A 15,845-nucleotide genomic window follows, 5' to 3' on the forward strand; every position below is an offset into this window, starting at 1 on the left:
CCCCCTCCCCCCAGCTGCACCAGTCTCTAGATGTCTTCTACATGTATTCAGACTGTCTTCTGGCCATGCGAGGACTCCACCCCCTGGGGGTGATTACCCACTCTCATCCCAATTGGTCCTTCAAGCCAGGTGACCCTCATCTGCGGTGTTGCCCTCAAAGGGACAAACACCCCATTCTACCTCTTTGATATGCTCCTGGTCACCGACCCTAATCTTGCCCTGTGCGGCTGGGTATCAAATGTGATAATGCTCCTGAAAGTGTCTTGGGGACTTTTTACTACAATTAAAGGCGCCACATGAATGCAAGTTGCTATTTTTGCAGATGGCCTGTGACATGAATCAGTGGGCAGCTTCAACCAACTAAAAGGGCCAAAATGGAATGTTCCTGTTATTTAAACAATTGGCTTGGGTCTTTAACCAGATTGTCGCCTCTCCCAGGAGATTAGGGTAGGTGGGGGTCCACAGGGTATCACAGCTACATGGGGCAAGCTAACTGGGTCTTTAATTTCCTGCCGTACATATTCTTACATTCGCAAAAGCAAAATACTGCAGGTGCTGGAAATCCGGAATGATCAGAAGCTGTTGAACTCAACATTGAGTCCAAAAGGCCGTGGAGTGTGGAGTTGAAAGATAAAGTGCCGTTCTTCAAGCACCTCCTTCGTTCCTCCTGGCCCCTCCCCCACTTCTAGTGGCTTAAAAATCTCCGACATTTCCATCTCTCTCCAGTTCCGATGAAAGGTCAACCAGAGAAATGTTGGCCGGAATTTTCTGGTCGTTTACGCCCCACTGCTGCGCGGCGAGCGAGAATGGAGACTTTGGCGCTCAGCCAAATCTCCAATCACTGCAGCGGGACTGGAGAATCTGGCTGCGGGCGAGGTTGGAGAATCCCAAGCCGGTTAACTTTGTCTTTTAAAAGCAGTTGCTTTTAAAGTTAAAGTTTATTTATTTATATAATGTAAGCCTTACATTAACACTGCAATGAAGTTACTGTGAAAATCCCCTAGTCGCCACAGTCCGGCGCCTGTTCAGGTACACTAAGGGAGAATTTAGCACGGTCAATGCACCTAACCAGCACGTCTTTCAGACTGTGGGAGGAAACTGGAGCACCCGGAGGAAACCCACGCAGACACGGGGAGAATGTGCAAACTCCACACACTCAGTGACCCAAGCCGGGAATTGAACCCTGGTCCCTGGCGCTGTGAAGCAGCAGTGCTAACCACTGTGCCACTGTGCTGGCTGACTGACTGAGTTGTTCCAGCATTCTTTTGTTCGCATTCCCACATTCATCTATTATTGTCTATTACAACCATTACTCATACTCTTAGTCCCGTGCCTTAGTTAAGACAACACAATCCTGCTCTCTCACAGCAATACTGTTTCTTCAAGGAGGTCAATTAGTCTTTCAACACATCCCTCTTTTAGTTAACCAGCAACAGAGTACCTGCATTAGGCACAACTACCAGTGGTAGATTACAGTCACATGTTTATCACTGGGCACTGTCAATTTCTATGTCAGGTTTCTCTGCCAGTTTGGGTGTATCATGTGTCTGTATATCTGTCAGTACGTCGGAATATTTTCCCTGCACAACTATTTATCCATAGAATCCCTGGAGTGCAGAAGGAGGCCATTCGGCCTATCGAGTCTGCACTGACCACAATCCCCCAGGCCCTATCCCCTGGACCCCAAGTATTTACCCCGCTAATCCCCCTGACATTATGGGGCAATTTAGCATGGCCAATCAACCTAACCCGCACACCTTTGGATTGTGGGAGGAAACCGGAGCACCCGGAGGAAACCCACGCAGACACGGGGAGAACGTACAAACTCCACACAGACAGTGACCTGAGGCTGGAGTCAAACCCGGGTCCCTGGCGCTGTGAGGCAGCAGTGCTAACCACTGTGCCATCCCAATTGTGTGGATTTTGCAAAGATTTTTTTTAATCATCCGACATTTCCTCCAGGAAATTCCCCTTGTACAAGGGAAACCCTCTCGGCGCAAAGGGTTGTGTCCCGCGGAAATCTCCATCTCTCTGAATATTCGGATGTCAGCAACTTACACATTTCCCGTGTGAAATGAAACTAGGTCTACACAAATGTCAAGCTGGTGATTTTTTTAATAAGATGTGTCGCTTTGAATACTCGGTGCTGGATTTGGTCTGCTTTCCATTTCTAAGTAGAGGACAAGAGAGATGAACTTCAATTGGAAGGACAGACTTCAATGGTGCCGAAAGGAGTTCTACAGGGATGGGTTTTAATGGACAGTGAGAGCCCTGCAATTTAGACAATTTAGACTTGATAGTTTGAGTTATAAGGAGAGGTTGGATAGACTGGTTCTTTTTTCTCTGGAACGTAGCAGGCTTAGGGGTGATCTTTTAGAGGTCTATAAAATAATGAGGGGCACAGATCAGCTAGATAGTCAATATCTTGTCCCAAAGGTAGGGGAGTCTAAAACTAGAGGGCATAGGTTTAAGGTGAGAGGGGAGAGATACAAAAGGGTCCAGAGGAGCATTTTTATCACACAGAGGGTGGTGAGTGTCTGGAACAGGCTGCCAGAGGCAGTAGTAGAGGCGGGTACAATTTTGTCTTTTAAAAAGCATTTAGATAGTTACATGGGTAAGATGGGTATAGAGGTATATGGACCAAATGCGGGAAATTGGGACCAGTTTAGTGGTAATAAAAAAAGGGCAACATGGACAAGTTGGGCCGAAGGGCCTGTTTCCATGCCGTAAACTATGACTATATGGCTGGTATTTTACGACATTACTTGGGCGAGGCTTGTAAAATCCTGCCCGAGGCCAAATTTGGGGGAGGGGGGAGTGTGAGAACTCTACCACCCCAAAGGACAAGGGGAGCAGACACATGGGAACACCACTATCTGCAAATTCCCTCCAAGTCACACACAGCCCTGATTTGGGAATATATCGCTGTCCCTTCACTGTTGCTGGGTCAAGCTTCCGTCATATGACTCTATGACTCCCAGACAGATGGATTTGCGATGGGAGAGGGAGGATCCGAGAGAGATGGCCTGAAAGTATATATTTTTTTAACTGGTGCCTTTTCTTCAATAACATTAATCCTTGTGTTGGAAATTGACGCGGTAATGGGTGAGAGAACGTGAGTATTTATCATCCTTCACTTGCCTCTGCAGAGAGGCAAGGAAAGAAAAAAACCCAGAAAAGGCAGGGGAAGAGAAATGAGAGAATCTGCTTCAGCCAGATTCAGACTCTGAAACCAGCACTGAACTGAGAGAGACTAAAATTCCTAAACTGTCCCATTGAATATTACCCTTCAGAAAACATGGAATTTAGAACATTATTGTCACGATTTTAATCAGGCAATTGAGGTTGGCCTTCTTGAATATGAACACTCTGATTAAGGGCCAAATTGATGGTCCAATCAGGGAGCCCCATGCTCTGTACTTAAACAGAGTGTCAGTTTCTCTGGCACTCTGGGTGGACTGTTCCTCTGGCACTCTGGGTGGACTGTTCCTCTGGCACTCTGTATAGTGTTGAAGGATCTTGTAAATAAAGGAATTTTGGTGACGGGACTTCCGCCTCCAAGGACCTATTTTTTAAAATACTTTTCCAATTCAATCAAATCAAGTCCAATTCAGAGTCTCAACAAGTTGAGACATTTCAGATCCAGGCTGACAAGACAGGGCCTCCACTCCTGTCCTGGGCCTGATCTACATGAGCCAAGCTGATTGGAGTAGGTGCAGACTCACCTCCTCCAAGGCTTGATCCCACCCGCATTCCAACCAAAAGGCCGAGACGCCGCTTTTAAAAATTGCTTCAAATGAAGCTTAAATGCAACCTAATGACCTCAACCAAGTGCAGCCTGTCCATACTACACTTGATCTTAGCCAAAAGGCCGAGAAGGACCTATTACAATTACCATCCTCCACATCACATACAATGTCTGGGGTCTGAGTTCAGATGCTTCAATCCTCTCCTCTCTCCCTTGACTATTCAGTCTAGTCTGATCCTTCAGGGATCTTAGAATTATCAGATGCTGCAATCCTCCCTATACCTGCATCAGCCTTTAGATACTAAGGGTGTTTTCTTAATGCTCAGCCTGTGGTAAACGTATATCTTTACACAGCAGTTTCCAGATCTGATGCAGCACCCCCTCACTCGATAAAAGGACATTTATTCATCAATCACTTCAGCCAGTAGGAACAAGGAGACACCTATTCAACAACCTTCTCAATCCCATTCACGTTAGGATTGTTTTCGCTGGAGTTCAGATGAGTGATGGGGACACCTCATAGAGATTTGTAAAATTCTAACAGGACTAGACAGGGTAGATGCAGGGAGGATGTTCCCGATGGTGGGGGGAGTCCAGAACCAGGGGTCACAGTCTGAGGATTCAGGGTAGACCATTTAGGATAGAGATGAGGAGACATTTCTTCACCCAAAGAGTGGTGAGCCTGTGGAATTCATTACCACAGGAAATAGTCGATGCCAAAATATTGAATGTATTCAAGAGGCGGCTGGATATAGCAATTGGGGCGAATGGGATCAAAGGTTATGGGGAGAAAGCAGGATTAGGCTATTGAGTTGGACGATCAGCCGTGATTGTGATGAATGGCGGAGGAGGCTCAAAGGGCCGAATGGCCTCCTCCTGCTCCTATCTTCTATGTTTCTATGTTTCTATGTTTTCACAACCTTGTTCGACCAAAGGAAAAGGCATGCCCATAGAAAGATAGAACTCACATTTATATAGTCGCTTCCATCATTTAAAGATGTCCCAAAGCACTTATAGAAATAAGTCTGCCAATTTACACACAGCAAGATCCCACGAACTGCAATGTAATAATGATCATGCAATCTGTTCTAGCGATGTGGATTGAGGGATAAACATTGACCAGGGTACCAGGGATAACTCTCCGGCTGTTCTTTGAATACCGCTATATAGTCCATTCCTTCGGCAGCACTTTCCAAAGCAGTGATCTCTACCACCCTGAAGGACAAGGGGAGCAGACACACAGCAACACCACTGCCTACAAATTCCCTCCCTACAAATTCCACACAACCCTGATTTGGAAATATATCACCGTTCCTTCACTACTACTGGGCCAAAAAAATGGAACACCCTCCCAAACAGCACGTGGGTGTGCCTACACCACAAGGACTACAGAAGTCCAAGGACATGGCTCACCAAGTGGAGGCAGTGGTGTAGAGGTACTGTCGCTGGGCTAGAATTTCAGAGACCCAGAGGCCCGGGTTCGAATCCCACCATTGCAGATGGTGAAATTTGAATTCAATAGAATCTGGAATTAAAAGTCCAATGACAATTGTTGTAAAAAACTATCAAGGAAATCTGGCTAGCCTACAGACCCATGCATGGCTCTTAAATGCCCTCAGGGGATGAGCTGACTCAGTCAATGAAGCCCATATCCCATGAATAAATAAAACTACCTTCTCACACCCTTAAAAGTGGCAGCACCGGTGGAAAAAGTGGTGAAGAAAGCATATGGCTTGCTTTCATTGGCCGGGGCATCGAGTATAAAGGTTGGCAAATTCTGTTACAGTTATATAAAACGTTGGCGAGGCCACATTTGGAATACTGTGTCCAATTCTGGTCACCACACCGCCAGAAGGGTGTGGAGGCTTTGGAGGGAGTACAGAAAAGGATTTAGCAGGATGTTCCCTGGTATGGAGGGTATTAGCTATGAGGAGAGATTGAATAAACTGGGATTGTTCTCCCTGGAAAGACGGAGGCTGAGGGGCGACCTGGTAGAAGTTTATAAAATTCTGACAGGTATAGATAGGGTGAACAGATGGAAGCTTTCTCCCAGGGCAGAAATGACAATTACAATGGGGCACAAGTTCAAGATAAGCGGGGAGAGGTTCAGTGGAGATGTGCGGGGGAAGTTTTTACACAGAAGGTGGTGGGGGCCTGGAATGCACTGCCAAGTGAGGCAGATATGTTAGCGACATTTAGGATTTATCTGGATAGACACATAAACAGGCAGGATATATATGGATACAGGCGGTTAGTCTAGATGGGACAACATGATTGGTGCAGGCTTGGTGGGCCGAATGGCCTGTTCCTGTGCTGTACTGTTCTTTGTTCTTTGTTCAAGGGCAATTAGGGACGAGCAACAAATACTGGCCTTGCCATTGATGCTCAGTTTGATGAATGAATGAAAAATAACAGTGGAAAACAGAACCTTAGTTTAATGTTTCACCTGAAAATGCAGCACTGGAGTTGCCAGCCCTGCTTTTGTGCTGGAGTGGGGTTTGAATCCACAACTTTCAGACTCAGAACGAGAGCAGCATCTACACAGCCACGTCTGACATCGAGCTATGGGTCAAATGTGGATCCACGCTGCACAAATGTGGGTGGCATGGTGGCACAGTGGTTAGCACTGCTGCCTCACGGTGTGGAGATGCCGGCGTTGAACTGGGGTAAGCACAGTAAGAAGTCTCACAACACCAGGTTAAAGTCCAACAGGTTTATTTGGTAGCAAATACCATAAGCTTTCGGAGCACAGCTCATATCCACCCCATCTGACGAAGGAGCTGTGCTCCGAAAGCTTATGGTATTTGCTACCAAATAAACCTGTTGGACTTTAACCTGGTGTTGTGAGACTTCTTACTGTGCTTACCCCAGTCCAACGCCGGCATCTCCGCCTCACGCTGCCAGGGACTCGGGTTTGATTCCCAAGTTTGATTCCCGGCTTGGGTCACTGTCTGTGCAGACTCGGTACGTTCTCCCCGTGTCTGCGTGGGTTTCCCCCGGCTGATCCGGTTTCCTCCCACAGTCCGAAAGACGTGCTGGTTAGGGTGCATTGGCCCATGCTAAATTCTCCCTCAGTGTAACCCGAACAGGCGCCGGAGTGTGGCGACTAGGGGATTTTCACAGTAACTTCATTGCAGTGTTAATGTAAGCCTTACTCGTGACATAAACTTTAACTTTAAGCTTAATTGCAACTTCGCAACTATGCAAACTGTGTTATTTTGTTTGTTTCCAAATTTGCCCAAATGGCTCCCAGGCAGAGAAGCTAAATCAAGGAGACAGTCTTGGCTTTTACCTGGAATGTAATACAAACATACAGGGCCTTCTGGGAGATGCAGAGCAGGCAGTGTGACTCAGGTGTACTGGCCCCATGTTGCTCTGTGCCAATGTTGTCGAGTATGTGGACGATTCATGTACCTTTATAGTATATTTTACATATCATCGTTAGGTTGCAGATCACACTAGTATTCCAGGCCCACATGTTTTCTGAGTAAGCTGTGTTTCTCTCTGTACGCTGGAGGATTGGAAATCTAGCTTGCGATGCCTTTGGCCTTTCAAGTGAATGAAACTTTGCACAGGTTTTTTTCTCATTGGACGGGCTAAAATAGCACACGAATCTAAAAGATCAAAACGGGAGTAAATAAATGGATTCTGCGTCTGGGACAGGGACAGAACTGGAGCAGTGAGTGTCTCGGGTACTGTTTGCTTGGTCGTAAGTTCAATGCTTTGAAACATTGTCACAGCTTTGTCCATAACGCGTGTGTTTAAAGTAAAGTTTATTTATTAGTGTCACAAGTCAGCTTACATTAACACTGAAATGAAGTTACTGCGAAAATCCCCCAGTCACCAGATGCTGGCGCCTGAGTTGAGAAGGATGAGGGGGGGGATCTTATTGAAACGTACAGGATACTGCAAGGCCTGGATAGAGTGGACATGGAGAGGGTGTTTCCACTAGTAGGAAAAACTAGAACCAGAGAGCACAACGTCAGGCTAAAGGGACGATCCTTTAAAACAGGAATGAGGAGGAATTTCTTCAGCCAGAGAGTGGTGAATCTGTGGAACTCTTGGCAGCAGAAGGCTGTGGAGGCCAGGTCACTGAGTGTCTTTAAGACGGAGATAGATAGGTTCTTGATTAATAAGGGGATCAGGGATTATGGGGAAAAGGCAGGAGAATGGGGATGAGACAGATATCAGCCATGATTGAATGGCGGAGCAGACTCGATGGGCCGAGTGGCCTAATTCTGCTCCTATGTCTTATGGTTTGTTTGGGTACACTGAGGGAGAATTTAGCATGGCCAATTCACCTAACCAGCATGTCTTTCAGACTGTGGGAGGAAACCCGGAGGAAACCCATGCAGACATGGGGAGAACGTGCAAACTCCACACTGACAGTGACCCAAGCCGGGAATCGAACCCGGGTCCCTGGCGCTGTGAGGCAGCAGTGCTAACCCACTGTGCCACCGTGCCGCTCACAGTACCTCACACAGCCTGAGGATGTCCCAGAGTGCTTTACAGCCAGCGAAGTACTTCTGAAGCGTCGCCCTTTGCTCTGCTCCCTCCCAGAACAAAGACAAAGTTTGTCAGCTGTCCACCACTCAAGCTGCTGCTCCCTCTTGTGTTATACCCTTGAATAAAGTACACTAGGTTAGGGAGATCCCTCAGTGGACACAGAACTGCTGTTAGTGGGACCTTTGTACAAGGCGATGCTTGCATTTGCTGACATAACAACAGTGATTGAGCTATAATTAATTTAGCAGCCGGGAGATGTAGACGGGGCTGGTGGGAGGGGGGGGGGGGGGGGGAGGGGGAGGTGGAATATGTTGGGTGGCATTGGACTGGTGATGAGGAGAAAGGACAAGGCAGCAGCAAGCCGCCTCGATCCTGGCAGTGTGAATCCTGCACCATTTGAACAATTTCACTGCCCCTCCTGCCCCTCCTTGATCGCCCCCCACCCCCAGTCAGTTTCCCGGCTGAAACCAGAGGGAAGCATCAGCTGGCCAGTGGACAGGAATAGCAGGGGGGTGGGGCGATGGTGGGAGGGGGGAAGGTGTGGGGGGGAGGTGGGGGAAACTGACCAACTGACTCCTGATACTTAAGTAAGTTACGGCGAGAGAGTCTCACAAACAGTCAGGGAGGGCAAGAGGGACAGCGGGGCGAGGCGGGGGGGGGGGGGAGTCATGGGGGCTGTGGAGTGGGACGGGGGGTGTGGGGCTGTGGGGGGGGGGGCAGGGTGGGGGAATAGGGTGAGAGGCTGGGATGGGGGGCCGTGGGCATGTGGGGGGTGCAGGGTGGGGGGTAAAGTGAGAGGCTGGGATGGGGGGGGGGGGCCGTGGGGGTGTGGGGGGCAGGGTGGGGGGTAGGGTGGGGGTAAAGTGAGAGGCTGGGATGGGGGGGGTGTGGGGGGGGGCAGGGTGGGGGGTAGGGTGAGAGGCTGGGATGGGGGGGCCTTGGGGTGTGGGGGGGGGGGCAGGGTGGGGGATATGGTGAGAGGCTGGGATGGGGGGGCCATGGGCGTGTGGGAGGGGCAGGGTGGGGGGTAGGGTGAGAGGCTGGGATGGGGGGGGGGGGCGTGGGGGTGTGGTGGGGGGACAGGGTGTGAGTGCTGGGGGTGTGAGAGCTGCCGGGAATGGGGTTGGCAGGTGGATATGTTGGTTGGCATTGGAATTGTGAAGGGGGAAAAGAAAAGGTGGGGTGTGAGTGTTGGGGATGGGGTCCATGGGTGTGTTGAGGGGGCAGGGTGGGAGCGCTAGGGGTGGGGGTCCATGGGGGTGCTGAGGGGGCAGGGTGGGAGCGCTAGGGGTGGGGGTCCATGGGGGTGCTGAGGGGGCAGTGGGAGCGCTGGGGGTGGACGCCCATGGGGGTGTTGAGGGGGCAGGGTGGGAGCGCTGAGGGTGGGGGTCCATGGGGGTGCTGAGGGGGCAGGGTGGGAGCGCTAGGGGTGGGGGTCCATGGGTGTGTTGAGGGGGCAGGGTGGGAGCGCTGGGGGTAGGGGGGGGATCATGTGGTCCATGGGGGGTTGGGTGTGACGGTTGGGATGGGGGTGGGGAGGTGTGGTGAGGGGGTTGGGTGTGAGCACTGGGGGTGTACGGGCTGTCGGGGGGTGGGGTGGTGGTGTGAGGGTGGTCGTAAGTGAGCTCTAGGCAGAGAAATCTACAGCACAGAATGAGGCCATTCAGCCCTCTGTGTTCACACTGGCTCTTTCGACAGGCAATCCAGTTAATCCCAGTCCCCTGCTCCTCCCCCCTGGAGTATTTAATCACTTTCTCTTTAAAGGGTATTATTGAATCTATCACTCCCATCCCACTGGGCAGTGTATTCCTAATCCTAATCCTTGGATCAGCTCTGCTTTTGTTTGCCGGTACCTTAAATCTCCCTCTTGTTATCAAACCTCCAGACAGAGAATAACGTTCCTCTCTATTAGATTAGAGGGATTAGCGGGTAAAATACGTAGGGATATGGGGGTAGGGCCTGGGTGGGATTGTGGTCGGTGCAGACTCGATGGGCCAAATGGCCTCTTTCTGTACTGTAGGGTTTCTATGATTCTATGATTCTATTCACACTGTCTAAACCTTTCACCGTTTTAAACACAAGCTTCACTCTGGGCCCTTGTGGCGCATTCTTGGCCAACACTTCACCATCAAACCAGATTACCTGAGGCTGATGATCCGGTCCTCACTGCTGTCTGTGGGATCTTGCTGTGCGTGGATTTGCTGCCACGGTCACCACTTGCTGCTGGTGTTTACAATTAATTGATCATCTTCATTACCTTATGTTCCCCACATCGCCACACTTCAACAACATTTCACTGGCTGTAAAGTGCGGGAGCAAGTCCTGGAGACATGGAAGGCAATCTGTAACAACAAGCTCGTGATATCTTCCTGCTTCAGTCAGACGGGTAGAAGCAACAGCAAGGGGACAATCTGAGTGCCGAGGTTAGATAACTAATTAAGTGCAAAGGAGCTGAGCAGATTATAACTATCAGCCCCTAACGCAGCGCTGATATCTCTGCAGAGTTCACAAAGATTTTGCGTGAGGGATTATTCCTGTGTTTGGGGTGAATTTCTGTATTTCTGTGACCATAGGTGCAGTGGGGTGCAGTGGGGTGGAGTGGGGTGGAGTGGGGTGGAGAGGGGTGGAGTGGGGTGGAGTGGGGTGCAGTGGGGTGCAGTGGGGTGCAGTGGGGTGCAGTGGGGTGGAGTGGGGTGGAGTGGGGTGCAGTGGGGTGCAGTGGGCTGGAATGGGGTGCAGTGGGGTGGAGTGGGGTGCAGTGGGCTGGAATGGGGTGCAGTGGGGTGCAGTGGGGTGCAGTGGGGTGCAGTGGGCTGGAATGGGGTGCAGTGGGGTGCAGTGGTGTGCAGTGGGGTGCAGTGGGGTGCAGTGGGCTGGAATGGGGTGGAGTGGGGTGCAGTGGGGTGCAGTGGGCTGGAATGGGGTGCAGTGGGGTGGAATGGAGTGGAGTGAGGTGCAGTGGGGTGCAATGGGGTGCAGTGGGCTGGAATGGGGTTCAGTGGGATGCAGTGGGGTGAAGTGGGCTGGAATGGGGTGGAGTGGGGTGGAGTGGGGTGGAGTGGGGTGCAGTGGGGTGGAGAGGGGTGGAGTGGGGTGGAGTGGGGTGCAGTGGGGTGGAGAGGGGTGGAGTGGGGTGGAGTGGGGTGCAGTGGGGTGGAGTGGGGTGGAGTGGGGTGGAGAGGGGTGGAGTGGGGTGGAGTGGGGTGCAGTGGGGTGGAGTGGGGTGGAGTGGGGTGGAGTGGGGTGGAGAGGGGTGGAGTGGGGTGGAGTGGGGTGGAGTGGGGTGGAGTGGGGTGCAGTGGGGTGGAGTGGGGTGCAGTGGGGTGGAGTGGGGTGCAGTGGGGTGGAGTGGGGTGCAGTGGGGTGCAGTGGGGTGCAGTGGGGTGGAGTGGGGTGGAGTGGGGTGCAGTGGGGTGCAGTGGGGTGCAGTGGGGTGGAGTGGGGTGCAGTGGGGTGCAGTGGGGTGGAGTGGGGTGGAGTGGGGTGCAGTGGGGTGCAGTGGGGTGGAGTGGGGTGCAGTGGGGTGGAGTGGGGTGGAGTGGGGTGCAGTGGGGTGCAGTGGGGTGGAGTGGGGTGGAGTGGGGTGCAGTGGGGTGGAGTGGGGTGCAGTGGGGTGCAGTGGGGTGCAGTGGGCTGGAATGGGGTTCAGTGGGATGCAGTGGGGTGAAGTGGGCTGGAATGGGGTGGAGTGGGGTGGAGTGGGGTGGAGTGGGGTGGAGTGAGGTGCAGTGGGGTGCAGTGGGGTGGAATGGAGTGGGTTGGAGTGGGGTGGAGTGGGGTGGAGAGGGGTGGAGTGGGGTGCAGTGGGGTGCAGTGGGGTGAAGTGGGCTGGAATGGGGTGGAGTGGGTTGGAGTGGGGTGGAGTGGGGTGGTGAGGGGTGGAGTGGGGTGCAGTGGGGTGCAGTGGGGTGAAGTGGGCTGGAATGGGGTGGAGTGGGGTGGAGTGGGGCGGAGTGGGGTGGAGTGGGGTGGAGTGGGGTGCAGTGGGGTGCAGTGGGGTGCAGTGGGGTGGAGTGGGGTGGAATGGGGTTCAGTGGGATGCAGTGGGGTGCAGTGGGGTGGAGTGGGGTGGATTGGGGTGGAGTGGGGTGGAGTGGGGTGGAGTGGGGTGCAGTGGGGTGGAGTGGGGTGGAGTGGGGTGCAGTGGGGTGGAGTGGGGTGGAGTGGGGTGCAGTGGGGTGGAGTGGGGTGCAGTGGGGTGGAGTGGGGTGGAGTGGGGTGGAGTGGGGTGGAGTGGGGTGCAGTGGGGTGCAGTGGGGTGGAGTGGGGTGGGGTGGGGTGGAGTGGGGTGGAGTGGGGTGGAGTGGGGTGGAGCGGGGTGGGGTGGAGTGGGGTGGAGTGGGGTGGAGTGGGGTGCAGTGGGGTGCAGTGGGGTGGAGTGGGGTGAAGTGGGGTGCAGTGGGGTACAGTGGGGTGCAGTGGGGTGGAGTGGGATGCAGTGGGGTGGAGTGGGGTGAAGTGGGGTGCAGTGGGGTGCAGTGGGGTGGAGTGGGGTGAAGTGGGGTGCAGTGGGGTGCAGTGGGGTGCAGTGGGGTGGAGTGGGGTGCAGTGGGGTGCAGTGGGGTGCAGTGGGGTGCAGTGGGGTACAGTGGGGTGCAGTGGGGTACAGTGGGGTGGAGCGGGGTGGAGTGGGGTGCAGTGGGGTGCAGTGGGGTGCAGTGGGGTACAGTGGGGTGGAGCGGGGTGGAGTGGGGTGCAGTGGGGTGACTGTTGATTCAACCCACACGGTCCACGTGCAATAATGTGCAGAAATTGGAGGTTTGATTGCAGGCTTAATCTTGGATTGATCCACGGGTAATGTTTTCAAGGTCAGATTATATTCTGAATCTGATTTAAATAACACTGCGATCTTCCATTTGGATCTTTTTTTTTGATGTTGTGAGGACGGAAGATTAAAGTGAGGTGAGCTCTGCTGGCTGCAAGAATTGTGTATTGGATTGCGTTAGAAATCAAAGGGGATTGGAATAGTTAAAGCAAGGTGGATGCAACCTGTGTGGAACAGCAGCAACCCCTTGGGCCAAATGGCCTGTTTCTCTGCTGTCATTGAGCACTCGGTATAGGGTCAATCTTTTTTATTCGTTCATGGGATGTGGGTGTTGCTCGATGGGCCAGCCATTTTGCCCACCCTTAATAGCTGTGAGTCTGGCTAGATCGGGTAAGATCCCTTTGAGTGGCTCCCATGAAAAAGTCTGGACATCTTTGGGATTCTCATATGGAGAAGGTGGGACATAGGACACAAATAATAAGGTACGGATCCTTTCCCGGGAAGGACCCGATCTAGCCAACTTGTAACTCCAGATTCCTTTCCCGAAAGGACAGATGGGTTTTTACGACAATCAGTAACAGTTAGATGGTCATCATCAGACTTTCAATTCCAGCTTTTTATTGAATTCCAGTTTCACCATCTGCCGTGGCGGGATTTGAACCCCGGTCCCCAGAGCATAGCCTTGGATCTCTAGCCCAGTGACAATACCACTATGCCACAGTCTCCCCAAATTTACAGCCAACAAATGTAGCCCTTTGCGCGGCTCCCATGAAAAGGTCTGGAAATCTTTGGGATTCTCATATGGAGAAGGTGGGACACAGGGCACGATAATAAGGTACGGATCCTTTCCCGGGAATATTCAGGGAAGTTCGCAAGTTCGCATTTCCCTCATGGCTGGTCTGTATTCCCTGCTCTTCCACAGTAGTTACTGATGACTAAAGTACATTGTTTGATACATCATGATGATTAAACCTCCAAATTTTATTTGAAGTTAAAGAAAGAATATCGCAAACAGTCCGGTGTTGACCCAATATTGTTTTTTGAGGCTTGCTGGGTACAATTTCTCTTTGCAGAGACTCGGGAGTGATGATGTCATCACTGTGCTTGTAACGTCAACACTGCTGCTACAGCAAGGTGTACACACCACCCTGTTAGACAGCGGGGGGGAAGTGGGGAGGATGAGAGGGAGTGGGAAGGAGGCACATAATTGAGAGAGACAGTGAGCATGAGCGAGGGGAAGGATGAGTTAGAGAGAGAGAGAGAATGGGAGAAAGGGGGAAGATGAGAGAGAGAATGAGACAGAAAGAATAGGAGAGGAAGAAGGATGGGTAAATGAGAGAGACAGTGAGCATGAGAGAGAGAGAGGTTGAGAGAGGGGGAAGATGAGAGAGAGAGAGAGAGAATCAGAGAGTGGGAGAGAGAGAGAAAATGAGAGAAAGAGAGAGAGAGAGAGAATGGGTGAGAGGGGGAAGATGAGAGAGAGAAAGAGAGAGAGAGAAGCAGAGAGTGGGAGAGAGAGAGAAAGAGAGAATGGGTGAGAGGGGGAAGATGAGAGAGAGAGAAGCAGAGAGTGGGAGAGAGAAAGAAGATGAGAGAAAGAGAGGGAGAGAGAGAATGGGTGAGAGGGGGAAGATGAGAGAGAGAGAGAGAAGCAGAGAGAAAGTGGGAGAGAGAGGGAAGATGAGAGAGAGAGAATGGGAGAGAGGGGGAAGATGAGAGAGAGAGAGAGAGAAAATCAGAGAGAGAGTGGGAGCGAGGGAAGATGAGAGAGAGAGAATGGGAGAGAGGGGAAGGATGAGAGAGAAAGAGAGAGAATCAGAGAGAGAACAGAAGGGAGAAAGGCAGATAAATGGGAGAGATGGGGTGAAAACAAGAGAGGCAGAAGGAGAGGGAGAGAGAAGGAGAGGTAGGGGGGAAGAATGTGAGGGAGAGAGGACGAGAGAGAGTGAATGAGAGTGAGGGGAGAACTAGAGTGAGAAAGTGAGAATGAGAGAGGCAAAAAGAGTGCAAGAGAGAATGAGAAAGAGAAAGAGAGAGAAGGTGAGAGTGAATGAGAGAGGGAAGAATTAGAGGGGCAGAGAGAGAGAGAGGAAGATGTGTGGAGGGAGAATCAGAGGGAGAGGGAAGCTGGGTTGTTGCATCCCACAGAACAGGAGCTGTGGGGGATGCAGTACAAATGCTGACATGATAGAAACTGGTGCTGCCTCTTTGCCCAGCAGTTTGTTGCAGGCTGATGTCAAAATGTACACTGGACAGACACAGGGGCCTTTAGATATAGCAAACCCTCCCAACAAACGCTTCACTTGTGGGCTTGCTGTCTCAGTGCACTGTGACACTGTGCACTGCAGCTAATTCCAGGCAACAGATCAGTCACACTGATACAGGGCTGCTGCTTTCACATATGCATTATACAGAAAATAAGACCTGTTCATTAAGAGCATCAAATTGAAAATATAACCCTACCTTTTTTTTTTGGCCAGGGTATTGAGCATCGAGGAACTCCCACAGCACACGCGCCTCCTTCAATCAGGTTAGCAGCCTGCCTGGCTCCTTTTTTTCCAAGATTTGCCCCCTTTCCTGAAATGTTATTCTGAAGCCTTTGCATGTGTGTTCCACCAGCAATGCAGCAACTGCTCTGGCATCTGCTCCTCCTCCAGTAAACGTGGCAGCTCCTGGGAGCTTTTCCATTCGTTCAGCTCCAGGACCACTCAGAGGAGCCCTTCATACATGATTCATATATTGACAGCTTCCAAATTTTGCTCCCCTCTCTCGATCTGTTGCTCTTTAACTCCCACTCCCCCTCTCATTCTCTCAATCATGCTCCCC

At 51.7% G+C, this 15,845-nt stretch overlaps 1 protein-coding gene across 1 annotated transcript in view; it reads right to left on the reverse strand.

Annotated features, from left to right (window-relative positions):
- Positions 1 to 15,539, reverse strand: part of cntn2 (contactin 2) — a 213,594-nt gene extending 198,055 nt beyond the window's left edge. Inside the window, exon 1 of the mRNA XM_078242070.1 lies at positions 15,483 to 15,539. The gene's annotated coding sequence lies outside the window, so the exon portion shown is untranslated. The remainder of the gene's footprint in view (positions 1 to 15,482) is intronic.
- Positions 15,540 to 15,845: the final 306 nt, after the last annotated feature.

Source organism: Mustelus asterias, chromosome 25 (genome assembly GCF_964213995.1).
Source record: "Mustelus asterias chromosome 25, sMusAst1.hap1.1, whole genome shotgun sequence".
Classification (NCBI taxonomy): domain Eukaryota; kingdom Metazoa; phylum Chordata; class Chondrichthyes; order Carcharhiniformes; family Triakidae; genus Mustelus; species Mustelus asterias.